This window comes from Sinocyclocheilus anshuiensis, unplaced genomic scaffold (assembly GCF_001515605.1).
Source record: "Sinocyclocheilus anshuiensis isolate Anshui unplaced genomic scaffold, SAMN03320099.WGS_v1.1 scaffold1673, whole genome shotgun sequence".
In the NCBI taxonomy this organism is placed as follows: Eukaryota; Metazoa; Chordata; class Actinopteri; order Cypriniformes; family Cyprinidae; genus Sinocyclocheilus; species Sinocyclocheilus anshuiensis.
Genome location: NW_015538012.1, coordinates 90,252 through 114,713, shown reverse-complemented (window position 1 = coordinate 114,713; position 24,462 = coordinate 90,252). Strand labels below are relative to the sequence as shown.

The window sequence follows — 24,462 nt, the reverse complement described above, 5'->3', positions numbered from 1 at the left end:
GTTGCTTCAAGGAAAACAGAATGGTGACCTTCAAAAAAAAATAAAAATAAAAAAAACCACACAGAAGATTGCTAACCAGAATTGTTTAATGTTATGCGACAACATTTACTAAGAGTCCAAATCTGGACATTCATTCACGTTTCTCAAGTATTTATTTATTTTTTTGGCAACAAATTGATTGTTACCACAAGCTGACTGCTCTGTTACTGCCCACAAATGGTCTGTAGGGATCTCAAGGCTCTATCTTTCAAACACTACCACTATGAATGCCTGTTTCCAAAATGGGCTTTTTTGGGTCTGAGCCTTCCAAGGGCCCAGCTGTTGTCCAATGGTGCCAAAAGTGGGATCATTCAGCAGACCGTTTCCATTAGTGCGTGGGTCAGCACCCTGAACGCCTTCTCTCTTACCCCATCCTCCCCAATTCTAGCCCTATGGAGAGCCCTCTTAGCGGATTAAGACTAAAGAGCCGCCAATCAAAAGCGCCTCATTCACATTCAGAATGAAGATGTTTGCAAACTTGCAAATCACATTATATAAAAGACAGAGCCTGGGCATTTTTTAGATGTGTGGCCTCCAAGGGACTCCTACTATTAAAGTAAAGCACTGAATGAAACTTAAAATAGAATGCTAGTAAACTAAAATAATAAGTGTTCATTCTGGTCTTACAAAATAAACAAGAAAAATCATGTATTAGCAGTTTCAATTCATGACAGCAACACATTTTTAGCCTTTTTCTTTATCGTTTAAGCGACTAGTGGACTCCCAAAAGAGAGGTACAAAAAGACAGAGAGAGTAAGAGAACGAGAGAGAGAGGAGATGACCGGAAAGACAGTGTCTTGGTGGATTTTAGTCCCAGTGCAGCTAGAAATCCTGTGTGTTCCATGGCACTTTTAACCTTATAGAAAAATTGAGAAAGAATGAGATAGAGAGACGAATGAAGAGAGACCTCCACGAAATGGATTCTTGATGGGATGAATAATTTACTGTAACATTCCAGCTGCAGAAGAATGTGCAGTATTTTTTCATTCTTGTTTCTTCTTCTACATTCTCTCTATTTTATGAGGATCCTGACTCCATTATCCATTTTTAAGCTCTTTCTCAGACTTGTAAAAGCCATTGGGAAAACCATGACAGAATATTGCCTTGTACATATCATATAGAAAAAAACATTCTTGACAGCTCCCTACATTGCATCTGCCTAGATACGATACAGGAATATATAAACACTACACCTCACACCCCCTTCCAAAGACGCTGGTTTGTGGACACTGCTAGTCCACTTCCTACAAAAGCACTCTTTCTTCCTTTCTCTTCCTTTATCCCCCCATTCCCCACCCCCTTTTTATCTAGGAGGTTTTCCACATAGATTCCTCTCTGACTAGAACAATGGAACTCTGGAGACACACCTTCCCCGGCATCGCCAAGCTGTCTGCGCAGTCCACCCTGCCGTGCATGTGTGTGTGTGTCTGTGTTTGAAAAAGAGACAGTGTGAACACGTGACGAAAAGGAAGAGTGTCTGTGCATGTGTAACAGAATATGAATTAATGCAGCCTTCATTTTAGAGCCTGTATTCTCACTCACACACACACACACACACACACACACACACACACACACACACACACAATCACACATATACACACATGCAGGATGCTAAACAAACAGAATGGTACCGTGATGAGAGGGGATTAGTAAATTAGTGCAGTTTGAGTGTGTGTAATGGTAGATTTCAATAATTGGGTTGATGGATTTGGTGGGTATTGAGATTAAAATAAAAAGCATCAAATAGTACCAGAGACCAAAGTGTCAATTAGAACAATAGTAAAAATACAACAGCCACCATCACCAATACTAAGAATTATTAATAAAATACTACCTTAACAATCAATAAAAACCAACAAAAACTACAAAAATGCATGCTAGTATGTTTATTGGACTGCATACCGTGTCAAAACCATGATTGACATTGGATGCATGAATGACATTCAGTTCCATTAGCAGTACTAGCACCTGTAATACATACTGTACTCAAACATTCTCAAATAGTTCGCTGCATTACTTATTCAATGGCACAGCAACATCACCACAGAACCTACAGTGTGACCAGCGTAGCCCAATTTAAAATAATTAATTCAGTTTGATTCACTAAAAAAAATCAGCTCATTAGAGTCATTCGTTATGTAGTGAATCAATAATATAGAACTCAACCAGTGTAGTCGGATTAATGCACATCATGTTCTTAATAACCATGAATGGAATATATCTCCTTTCCCTTTGTATTTTTATATCAACATGGTACAAGATTTTCCTATTTAAATCAATGTGATAAACAAGTTAGGTCAAAAGTAATCTAAAAGTAATCAAAAAGTAATCTGCTTATAGAACAAAAGTGTGTAATGTAATGGATTACAAACTAACCCTAACTGGAATCAGTAACGGATTACAATTAGTAAATTATCTCTCCAGCTTAAAATGCATTTATGCTGCATCTAATAAAAAAACTATCTAAAATTAGTACTGATTAGCAGTAAGAGGCACTAGAATTTACTCATGTTCTTATACCCTAACTACTTAGAATTCCTGGTTTAACTACTTAATATCCTAGTGTGTTCAAATTATTTGCTGTCTATTGTAAATAACAGGTCTGCGTAGGGTTCTTTCTAGGCTATTATATTTGTTTCTTCATCCTTCATTCCTCTTGCGTCTGGACCTGGCTGTCATGTCCACACACACAGCTTTCCATGACGGCTGCTATCGATCCACCTCTGCAATGGCTGATTATTCAACCACTGTGTCCCTGTCTGTGCAGTCATCTGAAACGAATCAATGATTCAGAAGCTTTTGGACTCTTCACAGATGCCAAGACAAAGTTATGGAATCTTTGACACATTATTATCTTAAATGACTCACTCAGTAATTCAAATGACTGGCAAAATGACTATTCATAAAAATGTTCGTTTAACTTCAACCACCACCATAAATCAACTAACCGGATTTTACAGACTAACAAAGTTCAAAATAATTGAAGTAATGTTCACTGTACCATTATTACTGAATGTGCAGTTAGAGTAATTAGAAAAACATTAATTCAACTCAGTTCAGAAGAGCCAAAATATACTCACTTTTGGCTTGTGGAGAGCAGAAGATTATCTGAGCAATGATTAAGAGGAAGATTTTGAAGAAAGCTACTTCTACTTGTACGTTTAATTTAGGGCCGTCTTTAGCTGCGCGAGGGGCCCCCCTTAAGCGCGGCATTGCCCCTAAGGGCGGCACTGGTTTCGCTGTACAAAGAGGGTAATTAAGGACAGTCCCTCTTGTTAGAGAACACAGGATGAGGAGTGCGTGTGCAAGAGAAAGAAAGATAGAGATACAGAGTAGGGCAGAGGGAGGGTCTGTGCCAAGAGAAACAGAATGGGAGGGGTCTGGAGACACTTTTTGCGCATATAAACAGTTTCGTCTCATAGACCAACATAAACACGCCTAATGTGTGTGTATATGTGTGTGTGTGTGTGTGTGCGCTGGAAAACACATAGTCAACCTCTCATACACTCACAAAGACAAAAACCCTCAAAGAGGTGCTGAGATAGACGTACTTTACTGATCCCTGTGGGACAATTAAACCCAAAAATGTCATTGTTTAGTCAACTTTCTTTCCTCTGTGGAACACAAAAGGTGAATTTTTGATTAATATCTTGGCCGCTCTCTTTTAAAAATAATGAAATTTAATGAGGATTGGGGCTGCCAGGTTCTAAAAGGTCAAAAAAGCACCATAAAAGCATCATAAAAATAGCCAACACAACTTATGTGCTATATTTCAATCCTAATATCATACGATAACTTTGTGTGAGAAACAGACTGGCATTTAAGATGTTATTCACTGAAAATGTTGTTATCTGCACTTGCTGTCCTTGGCACATTAATAACTTCACAAGAGAATAATGTCTAGTTTGTTCTTTTAAGTCAGTTGTTTTCAATTAATCATTTGATACAATTGGAGAGGACGATTATTTGTGAATAATGACTTAAATTTCAGTCTGTTCCTCACATAATTGCCATCACATGACTTGGAATCAGAGTGTGCCATTTGTATCACTTTAAGGAAACTTTGGTATATTTTTTAGTCATTTTGTAGCTTGTAGTCCCAGCTCTCATTCACTTCCATTATACACACTACTGTTTTAAAAGTTCGGGGGCTGTATGATTTTATAATGTTTATAAAGTCTAGCAAAAGCTGCATGTATTTAATAAAAACAGTAATATTGTGAAATATTAAAATTTTTTATTTTTTATTTATAATATTTATTTCTACTTTAATATATTATTTTTATTATATCTTCAGTTTTACGTGACCCTTTAAAAGTCATTTTAATATGCTCATTTGGTGATTAAGAAACATTTATTATTATTATCAATCTTGAAAACAGTTGTGCTGCCTAATATTTTTTAAGGATTTCTTTTTCATCATTTGATGACTGAAAGTTTAAATAACAGCATTCATATGAAATAAAAATCATTTTGAAGATTATGAATGTCTTTACTACGATGTTTGATTAATTTAATGCATCCTTGCTGAATAAAACTAATAATTAAAAAGAAAAAACGTACTGACCCCAAATGTTTGGACAACAGTGTGGAAAAGACAGATCAGGATATTCCTCAAACAATCAGTTTGAGTCGCACAGAAAAAGAAAGTCATACAGGTTTAGAACAACATTAAGGTAAATTATACAACTAACATTTCAGTACATAATGAGAGAATTTTCATTCGGCACAAACTATTCCTTTAATCGCAAAACAGTGCTAGTGTGAAATGTAAAAGTCACAAATACTCAGGGAGCAAAGTAAGACTTTTAGCATGAAATATGATGAGACATGTAGAGGATAGAGTGTTTTAAAGCAGTAAAAGCTAGGAGAGGTGGGACGGGGTGAAAGATAACCCCTCCTTTCTGAATAAGCCATCTCCAAAAAACCAGTGTGCTTGTGTGACAGGGAGGGGAAAGGAAAACAAGCGACTTCCCAGCGAAAGTAAACGAGCTGGTGCATATTTACACACAGGCGAACAAGAGAGCAAACACACACGTGCACACCCGCATGCACACTGAGGTAGTAGCCCTGCTGAGATTAAAAGAGCAAGCTTTCTTCATTTATCTCTTTTCCCACTGCACTCTTTTTCTCTTTTCCTCTCTCCCTCCCTCCTTCCCTGTGGCATGTAATGGTATGCCAATCATCATTACTGTTTCCATTGTTGTGCCCTTAATTACCGCTGCCTCTGCGATGCCACTGTCATCTAGATATGCTAATAAACAAAGAATAGCCCGGCAGCCATGCGCCACTGCGTTAGTGTGAGCGTGCGCCGTGAGTATGTGTGTGTTGGTGTCTTCTGCTCGGCTCTGGTGATGCTTTCTGCCTCAAACTCTGTCTTTTGCGGCACGAGCACAAACGCTCATCTCACAAACAGGATGACCTTGCGGATAAGCATTTGTTCAGACGTGACCCGTCTAGTTGCATAAATGTTAACAAAGAATATATATTACTAGGTATTTTTGTTACTGTATTAATGATAGTTTGTCAAGTGAAGAGTAGTGTAAAAAGTTATATTCATTTATATTTGCATTAGACAGATGCTTTTGTATAAAGTGACCTACAGTGCAGTCAAGGTTGCAAGGCCATGGTCTACTGCCTGAGCTATACACTGTAAAAAATGACCGTGAATTTAACAGTAAAAGACTGTAAAAATGCTACAGTAAAAACCAGTTAAATGGTTAACGGTAAATTCCCCTACTATATACGGTGAAAAACTGTATTGGACATTAACTTATTTAACTGTAAATTTAAGTTAAAACCGTAAAACCTAAAACGTTGCTACCGTATTTTTTACGGTAAAATTTATGGAATTTTTTTTACAGTGTACAGTAGCAGATATACTATCATCTACTAATCAATAAAACTAGTCAGCAACAATAGACAATGAACAGCAGTCCACATGAAGCTGGAAATATATTATGGCTTGATTAGTAATTCAACAAAACAAAGAGAAATGGAACTATTCTCGCAACTCTCTGCTAATAAGCTGAGGTTAAAAGGATCATACTGATTTTGTTGACTCTCTTAAATGGAGGCAAAATTTGAATATATTTTTTGTTCTATATTGGGGTAATAATATCTCAGCTATTGGTGTATTGCACCTGTTTTTGTATTTTAATCCTCAAACTATCCTGTGTTGAAACATCATATATTCTATAGAAATGTAGAAGGACAATAACTGCATTGCACTTATTGAAATATATACATACAGTACCATTCAAAAGTCTGGGGTCAATGCGATTGTGACGAGAGGGGTGGGGCCTCGCTCCGTTCCCACGGCTCTCGGCCCCGTCCCTCTCGTCACAGCGATTTTGAAATTTTTTAGGGACATTTTATGCTCACCAAAATTGTATTTATTAAATCAAAATTGCAGTAAAAACAGTAATGTTGTGAAATATTATTGAAATGTTCTATTTTTATATATTTAAAAATGTCATTTATTCTTGTGAAAGCTGAATTTTCAGCAGCCATTACTCCAGTATTCAGTGTCACATGATTCTTCAGAAATCAATCTAATATGCTAATTTTGTGCTCAAGCTAAATTTCTAAATTAAAGAGATGGATTAAAGCTAAATTATCGATGTTAAAAACAGTTGTGCCATTTAATACTTTGTGGAAACATCGTTACATCGTTTTCAGAACTCTTTGATGAATAGTAAGTTCCATAGAACAGCATTTATTTGAAATATAAATATTTAGTAACATTATAAATGTCTTTACTTAATGCTTTCTTGCGGAATACAAGTATTTAAAAATACCTTACTGACCCCAAACTTTTGAACTGTAGTGTAACTACTAAATTTGCAGTAAAACATGAGTGTATATGAACTCTGCATTGTCAAAGTACATTTCTTAAGGGAAATACCTTAAAATCACATCTTACTATTGTCATTTAGGCAGACATTTTCCTACCTAAAGTGACTAACAGCACATTTACTGCAGGGATTCTTCCCTTCGGAGCAGCCCAAGGTTAAGTTCCTCGCTCAAGGGCACACTGGTGATGGGGGATCCCAATAATTCTGCACTTCATGAGACGCTAACCGACAGATTACTAGCCCAGATCTTCAATCTTAAAGCCACCAGCATCCCCGTAACACACAGAAACCCACACTGCTGTTCAAATCTTAATTAGGAAGCAATAATTGTGTGGATAATTGAATAAGGAGATGAACTGATTACAATTTCTGTGCCGTCATTTATCTTGAATATAATCTAAACACTAAAGTGTGACTGATTTAGCAACTGTCTCACCATTTGATTGAGTATTACACCATATTATGATAATTATATCATACATTTTATGCATTTGTTGCCCATTTGGAATCCCTATTCCCACTGCCATATGCCAACTATATACATTATATCTTTAAATCTTAGCTATAAATGACAGTGTAGAATCTGTATGTATAAATAGGCCAGCCTGGATGCATAACAAACCATGTTTTGTACAAACAGCTTTGTTCATACATCATTTATAAGTGCAGTATGTATATCTGTACAAATAACATATATTATAAGCTTGACACCTTAAATGTATTTTAAGTATGTACAGTATGACTGTGTTAACTTAACACACATAATGTGTCTGTGTGTGTGTGTGTGTCCAGATGTGTAACGACAGGTGGGGTAGGTTTCAGACAGGATAAAGAGGATTAGGAGAGCGGGGAGTGAGCCCTTCCCCAACACCCCAGAGAGCAAGAGCCAGAGACACAGAGATAAACAGCAAATCACAGCTAAAACAAAGAAAGACAAACAGTAATTAGTTTTTAATCTGTCAACCATGTAGATCACATCCAAAACAATGTCTAACAAGTGAACTAATCGGCCAAAATAAAGACATTTTCACCCTTCTCACACTATAGCACCTTAAAATAATACAGTCCTACATCCTTGATATTGATTAGTCAAGAAAGACTGTGGTCTGCCTACAGGTCATATTGAACGCATGACCAAATCACACTCTGCTCATTGGGTTCATTTGTCGTTCACTCACAGCAGTGAGAAAAAAGTCAGCGTCTACATATTACAGACTTGAAATGAGCATGCAGCAGCAGTAGGGCGACACATATCGTACAAGCTCATGTGAGAGAAAAAGTCCTTGAATTCTCATCAGGAGGAAGAGAGAGTGAGATTTAGATAACTGGGGCACTTTTATTCTGAGTCATTGCTTGTTTTTCTTTCCTTTCTTGATAGTCACTCGCATACGATGTGCGAATGTTTGTTTGTGCGACTGCGATTTAGGATGTTTTTCCGGTTTTGATTTCAGTAAATGACGAGCAACAAGTAACAGAGAGCTCAGACTGAGGGAATACCCTAAACGCACTTTCCGCTCACTTTCTCCACATCGTTTTTAATGCATATCTTTGTCATGATTTCCAGTAAAAATGACTAAATATTCTAAACAAGATCCATTCACCTGATAGGTGGCATTGCATGAGATGTACTAGAAATAAATAAATAAATAAACAACAAAAAACAGCAAAAAAAAAAAAAAAAAACTTAAAATATATTTTTTGAATATCTTTGACATATATTCCAGACAAAAACATAATTTTTTAAAAATGATAGTTATTGTTAAATTCACCTGATAAGCAACACTACTTAAGATATAAATTGCAATTTTTATTGAGGATCTCATCTTGACATTTTCCAGTAAAATCATTTTTAGAAGAAAAAGAAAAGCAAGACTGCATAACATTACCAAAAAATACCAAATAACCTGCAAATAAATACATTTATGAAATCTCTGACATTTAAAGTAATCATTTTAGAAGATACAATCATCTTTTACCCTTAAAATATTAAGGCTTAAAACAACTTTTTAAAAGCATAAGTGGAAAAACAATTGGAAAAATGTTCATGTAATGCAATATCTAAAAAGTCTTAATATCTTGCACAGTGTTGTTTATTAGGTGAATAATCTTGTTTATTATGTAAAAAGATGTTTCACTGAAAAACAAGACAAAAATACTAATTAAAACACGAACATTTTCCAGTTCAAACACATTGACACCAAATCAAGCGGTTCCATGTGTTATTTTTCTCTAAGAAAAGCGAGTGTGATTTAATTCACTTATTGATACAGAATAACAATCCTAATCACAGAGCTAGAGCGATGAACACACACACAAACAGTCTCTGAGTGCAGAGTGCCGGAAGGTCTGAGCGCTCTGTGCTGTGTTCAATGAATGTCAATGAACTTGTGAGGAGTGAGCGAGCGAGCGAGAGGAGAGAGACAGATGCACAGCCTTTTCATAGCGAAAGATAAACACAGGACAAAGACAAAAGGAAACGGAGAGAAAAGAAATGCAAGACAGCCCGTCTTTGTTTGGATATGCGTTCAGTGATTTTTTTTTACTGCATTTGTTTGTCATCTTGACCAGACACACAGTGATCCCAGTTGTCTTTCTCAGCCTGTTTTAACGTCCATCCGAGCACTTTTATTAATAAAACAGGAGAGAGATAGTGTGTGTGTGGCTATATATAAGAGCAGCTGCAGGGTAGGGCTAATACACACACACGGTTAAGTAGGTACACACACACACACACACACACACACACACACGTCTTTTTCCTGAGACTGAGGGGTTTGACATTGACCACACATGAAGATGAGACCTAACACAGCTACAAACATGTACTATAGATACTATTAGATTAGATAACCCAAAAGCTGAAAAATTTCAGGCAGTATACAGATGTAGAAAAGCAATCGGAATAATTGTCCCAATTAGATTCAGATTCAGTTTGATTCAATTGTTTGTCATTTAGGTAGGCTATATTTTAGATATAATGTTCATTCGTGTTCTGTTAATGCTATAAATCATGCATTGCAGTATTTCGGACTGATTCTATTCCTTTAACTCAAACAGTATACTTAGGCACTAGCTACGCCAAGGTCATAGGTTCGATTCCCAGGGAATGCATGAACTTTGAATGAAAGTGTCTGCGTCAGTATGAATTTAAACTGATAATTCATCTTTTTGAACTATTCATTAAAAGAACCAGCTCATTTATGGAATTGTTCTACTCTGGTCAACTCCATGTTTTTGATTCACTAAAATGAATCGACTCATAAGATTCGGACTACACTGGTTGTGCTGCAAGTTTTGCAAGATTTCTTTTGCTGTAGCGCTGGAGATTCAGCAGCAACTCTGAGCGAGTCTGTGTTTTGACATATAATTGTGGTCGGCTAGACACAGACTGTGTTTCTGTAATCAGTTCAATTGCATTCGCCACCAGCACACAGCATATATGTACAGTAAATATGAAGGGATCAATACTTAAAATAAAAATAAAAAATCTTCCTCAGATTCACTCTGCTAAAAGGCTGTGTACCAGTGTTAACCCTCTGAAATTTTGACCTCGTGACCCTGTAATCCAAAAATCTCCACCAATCCCCTCTCTCGCTGCCTCTACAGTAGCGCTTCATCCTCTGACTCACACACACAGAGTTTATCCCCCTGAGCAGGAGAGAAAGAGCAAATAGACTTAAAGAAAGATACTCAGTTTTGTATGTCTTCCTCAGATAAGAAAAGGCTTAGAGAGAATCAACTCGCCAAATCTTCAGAATCTAGTCTCCAAAACACACAAAGGAAAGAGAGACGGAGAGAGAGAGAGAGAGGGAGGAACAGAGGGAGTGAACAGATACTGTATTCATTTCACACTTGTCAGCTGCGAGAGCAGAATCAAAATGAATACAAGGCTGAATGAAGAATGACAGACAATCTGAAAGCAGAAAGAGAGAGAGAGAGAGACAGAGAGGATGGAAAGGGAGGGGAAACTGCTGATCCTGCTGGAGAAAAAAGGAACACACTCTTCCAAAATAATAAGCAACCTACCATTCATATTCAGAAGGTAACAAAAGCCATACTTTCATGGTTTCCCATTTTTATCATTTTGTGTTTTTCCTGAGGTCTACTTAGAATGATAATCAAGGTTTTATTGACTTTTTTTTTTTTGGGCTGCCGTGCCTTTAAGACTTCTATGGAAAAACTTTTAGGAGTAAGAATAAGAAATAATAACCTTAAAAATAAATAAAACAGACATGGAGACTTTTCTTCTTTGCTATTTCCTTTTTATTTAACAGTGACTCGTGGGTCAAGTTTCTGAGCATGGTTGACATCTAAATTTTGGCAGTTATGGGTTGACGAATCAGATCAACATTAGAAGGCTGCAGAAGTTTAAATAATATAACTAAAGCTGCATCCTATACAACTTACATTTTAGAAGGGTCATGCTCTCTCAAAATGAACAATGTTTTGGGTCATTAAGATTCAATTCCTCACCAAGGTTGCATTTTTAGATCAAAAATAAAATAAAAAAAACGTAATATTGTGAAATATTATTAAAACTGAAGTCAAACTGACCCCAAAACTTTTAAACGGCAGTGTATGTGTAACAAGATGGAAAAATATGGTACTATGTTGTTATCCTTATTCAGCAAATATGTGAACACTAAACACATGCGAAACCGAACAGTAAAAATGTCAAAAGTTAAAGGTCATGACCTTTTGAACTCCATAATGAGCTACTACACCAAATGCTCTCATTCACAAATGGTAGTAAGTGTATTCAGGCATACAACAGAGCGTTTTTAGTGAGTGTGTGTATGTGTGTCTATGCCCAGCTGCTTTACTGTAAGCCCAGCCCTCAGGGAAGGCCCCTTGAGTGTGACTGCCCACCCCTACCTCTGTCTCTATCCCTCTCTCTCTCTCTTCCTGCAGTAATGGTTTAATGACAGATTACAGAGCCTCTGAGGGCTGAATGGAAGAGTAATAAAATAAATGGCTTTGTAAGGGCCCTTCCCCCACAGAGAGCAGACCACCGCTGAACTCTACAGTCTAGAGGATCCCTGCAGGACTGCCCAATATCTACAAACCTGTGCAGATAAGGACACAAATGCATATGTCTCTTTCTCGTTTTCTTCAAACTTGTTCAAATGGATAGACCTGTTAATATCTTTTATGTCTCATATATCAGTTCTTATCTTGCACTTCCGGATCCATTTTCATAATCCGTCAACTGTCCACCAACTCTCAGCCTTAGAAATTCAATTCTCTTCAGCCTCAATCCTTTTAGAAAAGTACTAAAGGGCATCATTGTATTACCACGGTTTTTTTTTTTTACCGAGATACCTTGGCACTACTATGTTTTTTTGTATATGATATATGGTAATATCATGTTTCTGGAAACAATACCAGGACAGTACTATGTTTTGGATATATATACCATGATATTACCATGGCTATTCTTGGAAGAACCAAAAAAACATGATATATGTAAAGATGGTAATCATTCATAGCCATAATACACACACACACACACACACACACACACACACACACACACACACACACACACACACACACACACTGTTTATTCCAGATGTCAGGATATTAGCAGGGCGGATCGGCTTGACCGGAGGAAACTCCCTTTCATAAAGACCTCATTCATGCCCCTGAAACACTATAGGGCAGGGTGGTTGCGTGTGTGTTATATCATTCACAGCCAACAAAGTGCACACATGCACAAATATTAGCATGTAAACACATACAGACACTGAAAACTGATGTATATTCACACTTTAACCCACCCAAGAGTCCCCTTCAGGGGAAAAATAATAAAAGAAGAAATAAAGAGGAGAAAAAGAGAGCAAGACAGGTGACTTACATAATCACTTTAATTTCCGTTTTCATTGCTAAAAGCTCAATCTACCATTCACCTGCCTTTTGATCTGCTATCATACTGTGTTCACCCATCAGGTGCCAAGCTGCTAATCGGCATTACGACCGTCTGCATGATCTGGGACAGGAAGAGACGTATGAGATGTGTTATGAAAGTGTCCCGTGTTTAGTGGCTAACGGCATCTAGGTAGAACAATGCAGACACTCCTCTCTAATGTTGCATAAACACACTAACCTGAACTAACCTGCACTGAGCCAATTACAGTAGCCTGTATGTGTCAGTGTGTGTGTGTGTGTCCAGAACAGGTGTACGTCTGGCTTAATCTCCAGTGCGGTTGAAGCCAGTGTCACGCCATGATCAAAAGACAGCTTTGAAATAAGGGTAAAAAGACTTTCTCTTTCTCTCTTTCAGACAAGCTTGAGCACAAACTCATTTGCTGCATGGCTGGAAAACGGACGGCGATATTGCCAAGAAGTGAAAAGGCAGGGGTGAGTGAAAAAGACAGAGACGCTGAGACTGAGTGTCTTTTGTTTGATGAAGTTCCACCTGCAGCTCTACGGCCAGTGAGACGCAGCTGCTCTCCTTTCCCATTCCTCTCTTTGTTTCTGTCCATCATCCCAGACTCTTCCTCTGCTTATTGATCCCTTCTGCAACCCCTATTCTTATCGTTTTCAGTTTTTGGGAGTGTAGTCCTATAAGCAGCTCTTTTTTTATAGAAGCTTGGTTCCGCCTCAGAGTAATAAAAACAATACAATTTTAAAAGTTAATTGCAAATTTACATCTCACAATTGTGAGCTTATTTTTTTATAATAGCAAGAAATAAATTTGCAATTGCATGAAATAAACTCACTTTATTTTTTGCAATCGAGACTTTCTCGTACTTGCAACTTCATGTTACAATTGCAACTTTATTTTTCACAATTGCGAATTTGCTTATTATATTTGCGACTTTATTTCTTGCAATTGTGCCTTTATTTCTCTTAATTGGGACTATGTCCCTCATTATTGCTAAATTACTTCTTGTCTTGTGCATTTATTTTTCATAACTGTGACTTTGCTCCTTTTAATGGCAACTTCACCTTGCAAGTATGCCTTAATTTCTCATAATTGCGACTTTGTCCCTCATTATTGCAACTTTATTTCTTGCAATTGTGCCTTTATTTCTCATAACTGCAACCTCTTGCTGTTGTCTAATAATTATGCATTTTTTTGCTATTCTAAACTTTTGTTTATTCTATGGAGGAAATTGCCTTCAATTTTTTTTATGTTAACAAAGTCAGTAACTTTTTCTAAATCATCATTTAAATATTTTACTAAATTCACTTCTCCAAAAAGCAACTGAATCCTTGAGCAAGTTAGAAATGGACATGCAAAAACATTCTTTTTGGATTTTTCATCTATAATAAGATTTGACAGATGTTAAACAGAAGTAACCTGAGGTTACTTGGTGACCGGTTTGGATCGGTAGACTAGACCGTCACACCACTGACGCAAACCGTCTTGCTTGTGCGTCAAGTGTGCCAGGACTATCAGCAGACTTCTTTAACTCTTTACCATGAGTCCCTGGAGTCTGTTTGCGATGGATTATGCTGTTCTGTGCATATGTCTCTGTGTGTATATAAAGAGAATGAGAAAGTGAGCGAGTGAGAGGGAAACATCACTGTAATAGCAGGCACACTGTCCTGACCTCACTTACAGAGACTGTCAAATGTACACACAGACGCACACACACACACACACACACACACACACACACACACACACACACACACACACACACACACACACAGTGTTCCCGTCTGTTCCGACCTTCACTGAATTCTCGTCATTCATGATGTCACAGGCTCAATGCTTCCAACGTAAGCCTTCTTAGTCAGCCTTCGTTTATATTTGAGAGAGATTCATTGAAACTGACAAACACCACGTGTTTTGATATGGCTATGTTCAAATACTGTATCTTACAAACCTACGGTGAATATAACCGCAGTAGAGCTGCACTTTTTTAAACAAAGTTTGTATGCTACAATTGAAACAAGCACTCTTATAGAGAAAACGTTAATACAGGGTTAAATCTTTGCCATAATTTATCACACTACCTTTTATTAGAGCTAGGTGGTGGCAAAAGTAGTTTAAATAGGCAGAAACAATTAAATATTGGCCAATAAATATCCAATAAATGAAATTATTAGAAATAAATTTGCAATTGGATAAAAAAAAAAAAAAACCTCTCATAATTGCAACTGTCACAATTCCGACTTTATTTCTCATAATTACAAATTGTTTTCTCATAATAACTGGATGAACAATTGGATGAAAATCTCACTTTATTATAACTTAAAACTTCTCGTATATGCAACTGTCAAAATTGTGACTTGATTTCTCATAATTGCAGCTTTGCTTGTTGTAACTGTGACTTTTTTTCATGCAATTACTATTTTTTTCTCAAAATAACTACAGTAGGGATGCATTGATATTGGAGTTTGAAAACTACTTTTAATGGGTGACAGCCAATACTATAAAGCTATACATTTTCATAAAAAGAAAAGAAAATTAAAATGCACTAAAAAGCTAGCATGCTACAAGTAAAACAAAAGCGCTTTTAAAGGGGCAAATTTGCTAGATGATGGCAAAAGTAGTCTAAATATTAAAACAGGCAGGGAAAAAAATCAATTATCAGGCCAACATATCCAATATCGGCAGGTACTTGTAAATTCTGATGCACATATTCACCCCAGATACACATTCACACACATCTTACAGACTTTTAAAAGATTTACTCTTCTCAGGAGTGTTGGAACGCAGGTTTATGGATGAAAACATGGCTCAGGGGGCACTTTCACTGGGAGACAGATCAAACACAGACACACAAGCGGCCGCTCAATGCCTTTTACAGGAACCTGGATATACATTAACAGATACATGAGCACATACAAAGAGAACACACCCGCTAAACAAACACACATGTGTCCTGATCAGAGGCATGCAGTAGCACTGTGAGTGTGTGGGAACATATGTGTGTGTGCATGTCTGATTGTTTCCGACAGGCAGGAGAGATGAGAAGTGGCAACCATGTGCACATATGTATGTGTGGCGCTTTGGAAATAGGTCAGCTTAGGCTGGGTTTAGTGGCACTAGGCCCAGCTCAAGCAGAGAAGAGCCCTGGGGCTCAAACACACACACACACGCACATACGTGTACAAATACACACACACACCTCCCTTCCAGCAAAGACAAAGATGTACAGGCTTATTCCACCAATCTACACAAAAGAATTCAAAAGGAAATGCAGATCCAACATATACACACAAAGAAATAATGGATTTTACACGGTGAAGACTGTTCAGTGTTAATCTCACCAATTAAAGTTACAGACGGAAAAAAACGTTAGTCAATGATAACAAAATGAAACAAAAATGCACATTAAGATGATAATTAAGCTGTTTAAATAAAAATAAAAAACAATGCAGTAATTCAAATTATTTTTTTATTTAAACAGAGTAAAATTGACCAAAATACAAAAATAACATATATGTCATGACAAAATATTGATTACATTTAAATGATATTTCCTCAAAAGAAAAATATAATGTCTATATTATTGACCACGGGAGCAGCTCAGTTACACTGTGATGTTCTGAACACAAAATACACACAAACATACAAGCTCTCTAATTACCAGTGCATGGCCAGTCTTCTGAATGTGAGGAAAATAACACTAATGAGCTTCACCTCACTGTGACATTAACACAACCTGCTTTCTGCCATCACACACACGCTTGTGCTCATAACTCATAAACACACACCTATAAATCAACAGGATGGTTATACAGACAATCATAAAACGCATTAGCGCTCACACACACACAGGCACGCTAAACATCATAAATCTTTATTCCTACAAACATTAACCCAAGTAACCACATTCAATCCGAAGATGAAAACACACTGCGTGCAAGTGCCTTTTAAAAGTGTCCACGAGAGAGCTTTAGACTGTGAGGATAGAATGTAAAGAGAGGAGCAGATGAACAGACAGTGAGATGATAAATGAAGGTAAGTAGTGAAGGATGGAGAAAAAAGAGGAAGTGCTTGTGTCTGTTGTACCGGCTGCCCTTACACCATTACTAAGGGGATCTCCCAACGGACACACTCACACACACACACACACACACATACACTCAGAGTCAAACAAAGGACAACAGGAACAACGTGTGAGAGAAAGACAGAGAGAGAAAGAGACGGTGGGTGTGAGGTTTAGTAACAAAAGTACATACATATGTCTTGAAAAAAAACTCTTTTGTTCATGTAAACGAAACCACATAAAGGGATAGTTCACCTTAAAATGAAAGTTCATCATAGCATTTATTCACCCAAATGTACTTCCAAACCCATAAGTCTATCTTTTCTTTAGAGGAACATGAAAGGAGATGTTTTGAAGAATGTTAACTCTGCACTCTTCAATACAATTAAAGTGAATGGAGACTGTTGCCGTCAAACTCCAAACAAAAAAAAACAACAACCTGAAATCACCTGTGTATCATTTTCCAAGTCTTCTAAATCATATAGCATCTTTGTGTATGATGCAGACTGAAATCATATAGACTTTAATCATATAGATTATAGACTCATTTTATGACAGTTTTATTGTGCTTTTTTTTGATATTTTGATGTTCTTACACTGAACAAAATTATAAACGCAACACTTTTGTTTCTCCCTCAAAACATCTGTGGCATTGTGCTGTGTGATAAAACTGCACATTTTAGAGTGGCCTTTTATTGTGGCCAGCCTAAGGCACACCTGTGCAATAATCATGCTGTCTAATCAGCATCTTGATATGCCACACCTGTGAGGTGGATGGATTATCTCGGCAAAGGAGAAGTGCTCACTAACACAGATTTAGACAGATTTGTGAACAATATTTGAGAGAAATAGGCCTTTTGTGTACATAGAAAAAGTCTTAGATCTTTGAGTTCAGCTCATGAAAAATGGGGGCAAAAACAAAAGTGTTGCGTTTATAATTTTGTTCAGTGTATATATATCTGATAATATATAAAATGTATAAAAGTGTGTTAAAAGTTACCAAAGGAGCCAGGATTCCATAAAATAAAATAAAATAATGAAATAAAATATGTACACCTGTCGACAGCTTCTGTTCCTATTTATTTTAACTGTATTGAAGCATGAGTTTCTGCAAAGTATCTTAATTTGTTGAACAGAGAAAAACGTCATAACGGTTTATGGGGGTGAGCAAATAATGAATTTTCCCCTCTTGTGATCTGAAGAAAATATTCTGTTAAACTGCTGCAACCAAATGAGCTTATTAGACGAATACGTTTCTTTCTTAGTCCAAGAGGATGCTTTTCAAAAGACTTCGGCAGAAAAAAACCCCTGCAAAACTCACCCACATACATATGAACAAACAAATGAAAACTACCAAACAGAGTGGATGTTTGTGTGCGTGAGTGAATGAGAAAAAAAGAAAAAGAGAACTACGAGCAGGAATTCTGCACCCAAGGTTCACCAAATCATAGTCCAGCCAACGAGAGAGCGGAGAGAATAAAAGCAGTGCAAATTGCCTGAGTTAGTGCTGGAACACACACACACACAGAATCACTGGCTGTCTTGCTGGTCTCAGCCATCCTGTGCTGGTTGTTAAAGCAGTATTAATATTCATGTCGAGGGCTGCTGCTGTCAGTGAGGCAGTTTTAAATGAACACTCCGACCTTGATCCAATCCATTGGGTCTCTCCTTATCCAATACAAGAATGTAACTTCAAGGCCTCCCTCTCTCTCTCTCTCTCGTTCTTTTTCTCTTTCTCAACACACACTTTTCCTCCATTTTTCCCTCTCCTAACCTCTCCCCCTTTCACCCCTTCTTTCCTGATTATGCAGACTTGGAGCTGCATTGGATTGGAGTGTGTCTCCAATCTCTGTTTGATTTTGCTCACAGACTAGAATGGATCTGCCTTGATAAAGATGGCTGTTCAGAAAGAGCCACAGAGGGATTCAGATTACCTTGATCTCACTCTCTCAGTTTCTTTCTCCTTCTCGGTTTTTGTTGATGAGGTGGGTGTGATACATTTTTAAACCTGATATTGAGAGAGAAGAACAAAAACCCCGACTTCTCCCAGTTCTGTAGTGAAACGAATCTGAACGCTGTATGTGAAAAGCAACATACAAATACACACTTGACTGGGAATATCTGTTCCATTGTGTTATTATTTGGGGTAGCTTGATCTAATCATGTTTTGTAAGATCTAACTTACCCAACAAGACTCTCTTTGCTATGACAGTAGAGAAACTTGTAACACGAGCGCAGGCGACGCTGGGAATGCAACACATATTGTACTATGAATTACACTCTGACATGGAAAGCAACACATGAAATCAATCTTGCATAGCTGGAAGCGTCTGTTTTCACACTCTTACGCAGATTATGGCTAAATTCAGAATAGCATTGCATATCTTTATGCCAGCAACAGTAAGAGCAGTATACTAGTATGCTCTTCTGAATTCAGCCAATGTTTCAGGCTTAAGGATAAAAAAAGGCTTGAATGAGTTGAGTAGCTTACTTAACTTAGCTACAAGTTAATTTTTCCTGCAAGCTGTCATGTATTGAGGCAAAACATTTCATATTATTATCAACTGATTCCAAGTATGATTACCTTTTAGTGTAGCAGCTTTGAAAGAGTGACGGGCTACATGTGTTTGGGTCAGGTTTTGCCTAAATTGTGAAAACCAAAAGCCTCTAAAAGAATCGAAGGGACCAGCTAACGGTTGGCTACAAACTATGCAGAAAGGTTTGTGTACAGGTTAGTTGTAGTGACAGAAAATACTGTCAGCTCACTATTACAGCAACAGAAATCATTGGAAAGCCCCCATAGTGTGTATGTGTGAGACCGTGAGCCACAGCAGAAACAGTCTCTAAATGAATAACAGTCCAGACAGAGAGTGACAGCTGCACAAAGCTTGTTCTTTCTTATTCCACACACACACTTGAGTAGACAGTTGTCCTCTGCGGTTAAGGTGCATCCCTCCATTCCTCACTTAGCCGTCCACCTCAGAAGCCTCCTGTCTCTTTATCTCTGCAGGCTAAACAATTGGACCGGCATTAGTTGGGTCGGCCTGCTCTAGAGCACTCAGATCAATGTCTGCCAGCCCATACGGACAGAGTCCACTGCTCACTTTATATATCTGATGTTCCATCCCTCCTTCCTTTATCTCTTCCTTTTGGACTGAATGCAGTCAGCTGTTCTTTCTGCCTCCTCTCCTCCACCTTTCCATCTCACTCTCTCTCTTTTGGTGGACACTCTTTTCTAATAAATCTCATGAATCGTTCTCTCAGTAGCTCTCCCTTAAACACGTCACAGCAATTACAGCACTTGTAAAACGGCGCCATATAGACCTAGACTCTGCGTATGTGTGTGTGTTTGAGTGTGAGATAACGTCCTTGAGGGGGCAAGAGAAGAGCTGGTTATTGATTGGAGGTCCCTGTACGACACATAGGCTTTTGATTTCTCTTGTAGAGCACTGCCTCTGCCTTGTCCTCCCAACAGTATCCTACGAAGTCAAATAGAGTCAACTATTGACTGCTGTTCACCTATACCATCAAAATGACACACTCTTGACTGTTTCTATAGTCACTTTAGATTGCGTGAAAAAAAAGAACACTTTATTACATTACAAAACTGGTCAAAGCACCAGCTATATACGATACGATACGATACGATACCTTTCCCATGGCCTTATGCTATCTCTTTTGGTGAAACACGAGAAAACTTTGTAAAATGTCTTTGAAGTCATGATGAAATGGAAGTTATGAAGTGGAATGAATTATCAAAAAAGAAAAAAAGTAGGTTCTATTTGGTTCTATCCATCAGTTGTTGATTGGACTTTGAGATGTTGGACTGCACAAAGAATGCAAGCTTGAAGTGGATTGTGGAGGAATGGGTTTAAGTGGACTAAATGATGGAGAATTCCAGCATATGTCAGAGAGAAGTCTATCTTTATATTGAGTTTTGAATAAACATTACATTAAGGTCAAAAAACACTTAAACATTTAAACATGCAAGGATGAACTGTTCACAAATAGCCAACTTTAAAATAAACGGCACTTGATAATATGATGTATAATGCAATAGCATTCACCTTTAAGCATTTTTAAGTTTGCTTTAATTGTGCAAACACTGTTAGAGACCAAAGCTGGTAAAGTAAAGTGTTCGCATTATTCCAATCCACATATGTCTACTGGAAGTAACATTTGTTAATAAAAGCTGCCAAAATACTTTTTCCTTTACAGCAGCCAGTCAGGATGTACATATGTCTTGCACCAGATGTAGTGTGGGTCCCACGCTTATTAAAACAGCAATAAAGAATGAGCTTTCATCATGCAGCATGCAGAATATGCTTGTGTCAAACAGGTATCAAAAGATTTCTATTACGAGTTGAGGAATACAGATTTCTTTCAATGGCATATGGCTGATATAATCCGATATATATGGCTAATGTAATTTAGATGCACCCATATGCTAAAACATTACAAATTCACAAAAAAATATCGGATTATAAGCCAATGCCAATACCAACAATCTCAAATGACCAAATACACGTAAGAATGCCAAAATGTTGGGCAGTATTAGTGGTCAATCTATAGGGGTTTCTTTCATTAAAAATCCTGACGCTGATACCTATATAGCACAGTGGCTAATAAAAATTCTGATAAAAATGCAATCAATCGGCCTAGGCTGCAATATCTGGAAAATGTCTTATGATAAAGCTCATAGCTACTCATAATGCCCTTATTTCCATATGTTGGAATTTTTATGGATATCTACGCACTTATGTGTCAGCAGCGATAGGTTGACATTCATGTTTGAAAGCCTGAAACGCATCGAAAAATCACAGCAATAAGGCAAGAGAAATAAGGACCTCTCGAGTGTGAGCACACACACACTTGAGACAGCCACACACAGTTGTTAAATTGTGGGATAAAATAAAATCATCTTCTTGGTTAAAGAGAGGTCTGATAATCTGTATGAAGAGGGATTTGATGGAATGAATAAATGCATTAATACTCCAGGCGCTTAACGTCGCAATCACCCAATTGCAATGCAGAGAGAACTGTGCATGCGCCGCGGCATCAGCTATGCTTCCAATGTGTCAAATGTTAATGACCTGCCAGAGAGAGGAATCCATCCACATGTTCATTTGTCATTAAGGAATATTTTAACACCAGACGCTCAAGTGCTACAGTGTCACAACAATTTAACAGTGGGGAAAAGGAGGAGGTAAAGAGAGGGAGGAGGGGAGTTCTGACAGATAAAAAGAGGAGGAATGTATTCCTGCAGCCAGCAACTCTTTAAAGGGGGATGGACGATAAACAAAAATGCTTTGTATCAGCACAAACGCACACACCGACTGCACCACAGCGCTGTTGTCAATATTTTGTTGTGTCAGTAGGTCAGAGAACAGGGAGCATTATGGGGGAAAGTGCCTCTATTGCCTGAGTGGCATTCAGTCTTGTTGTATAACAGAGACAGAGACATGGTGCTACCGTTTCTGTGCTGGTGGGTGGTTGAAGGGCCAAAGATGGCATCTACATCCTGCTGAAGAACAACACATGTAGCTGTCTCACTCATTGACTCCTACACAACCACATGTACTCAGAAAGTGATGCCATTACCAGCAGCTGCACAAACATGCACTGGGAAATCAATGAGCGTATGGCACATTTATTAGGTCCTGATGTGGCGGCACAGAAATGCCCGGCCCAGCTGTTATAATAGAAAGCAGTGTGAGTGAGAGACATCTAGAAAGATCTAACCTAACGAGACATGGAGAAGGAGGAAGCTAGTCCTAGTGCTGTGCTCCCAAATCGCACTGCCTTGGGGCAGAAACTCAATTAAACTGTTAGAAGACATATTATTAGCAGAAAATATTTAAAACGTTCAGCTGAAATTACCAAATGGAGTGTATTAAAGGGGTCATATGATGCGATTTAAAATTTTCCTTTCTAAAAATCGACGCGTTTCAGAAAGGCAGGGCATAGAGGAGAAACAATAATGTACAGTATGTGGAACATAATGTGTTTTTTGAACCTTAAACTGCATAAACACATTTCAGTACACCAAATACACAAAATAATGTTATTTTTAGCAGCATCATATGACCCCTTTAAGGGACTTGTCCAGTGGCAGAATACTTAACTACAATGTAAAACAACCCTGATCATATACAAGGTTATGTAATTTTGCCACAGTCTGGCTACCTTGAATAGACACAAATTTGTGGTCATCCGATTTGGTTTTTAAATGCAGATGCCAGTATCTAGAAAGCAGGGTTTCGCTTTTCACACACACACACACACACACACATATATATGAAATATATATATTCGAATTATATTTTATTTATTTGCACTCTATTCGTTTTCTAACTGCTTGTTTTGTTTAAAAAAGGCCTCTAACACTAGCGTTCTCTATTCTTTTTCTATTCTACTTGTTTTCTTTTTATTTATTATATAAATAACAAAAAAAATATAATCTTGCTGTGTGTATTGCATTAGGCTAACTGAGACTTGTCATAGCACTTGCATATTATTGCCCTTTTGTTGGTTTTATTGCTTTTATTGTCCTCATTTGTAAGTCGCTTTGGATAAAAGCATCTGCTAAATGACTAAATAATGTAAATACATACATACATACATATATGCTGTATATATACAACACACGCACATAAACAGTTCTGTTCAAAAGTTGGGGTCAGTAAGAATTTGTTTTTTAAAGAAATTAAAACTTATTTAGCTAGGATGTAGCGAATTGATCAAAAGTAACGGTAAAGACATTCAAAATTTTACAAAAGGTTTCTGTTTCAAATTTAAAAAAAAATCTATTCATCAAGAATCCTTAAAAAATGCATAATTTTTTCCACAAAAATATTAAGCAGCACAACTGTTTTCAACATTCATAATAAGAAATGTTTTTTGTGCACCAAATCAGCATATTAGAATGATTTATGAAGGATGTGGTAGGCTGCTGAAGATTGGAGTAATGGCTGCTGAAAATTTAATTTTTCCATCACTAGAATAAATTGCATTATATATATTAAATAGGGCTGCACGATAAATCGCATGCGATATTTAATGCGCATGCTGCTCAATGTGAAAGCACGCACATGATGGAGATTTACCGCTGATTACAGAAGCAGCTTTACTGATAAGATGCGCGTTAAATATCGCATGCGATTTATCGTGCAGCCCTAATATTAAATGGATTATATTTATTTTGTACATTAAAACAGAAACAGACACTTTACATTTTAATATTTCACAGTATTATTATTTTACTGAATTTTTGATTAAATAAGCACAGCCTTGGTGATCAGAAAAGACTCCAAATTTCTGAACAGTAGTGCATATACAGTATATGCTGTAAATGATCATTTAAAAACGACCAAAATTTGTTCATTTGATCAGCCAATATATTGGTCTAACCTAAAGTACACAAAGTTAAACACTTGTTTATCATGCCTATATGCAGTGTTGGGGAGTAACTAGTTACATGTAACGGAATTAAGTAATTTAATTACAAAATAAAAGTAATTGTAATCAGTTACAGTTACTAAGAAAACATGTGTAATTAAATTACAGTTGCTTATGAAAATGTTAACGATTACAAAGGGGGTTACATTTGAATA

The 24,462-nt window shown here is 37.2% G+C and overlaps 1 protein-coding gene across 1 annotated transcript in view; it reads right to left on the bottom strand.

Annotated features, from left to right (window-relative positions):
• LOC107677977 (trithorax group protein osa) overlaps positions 1–24,462 on the bottom strand; it is a 72,586-nt gene that overhangs the window by 30,327 nt on the left and 17,797 nt on the right. The window lies entirely within an intron of this gene.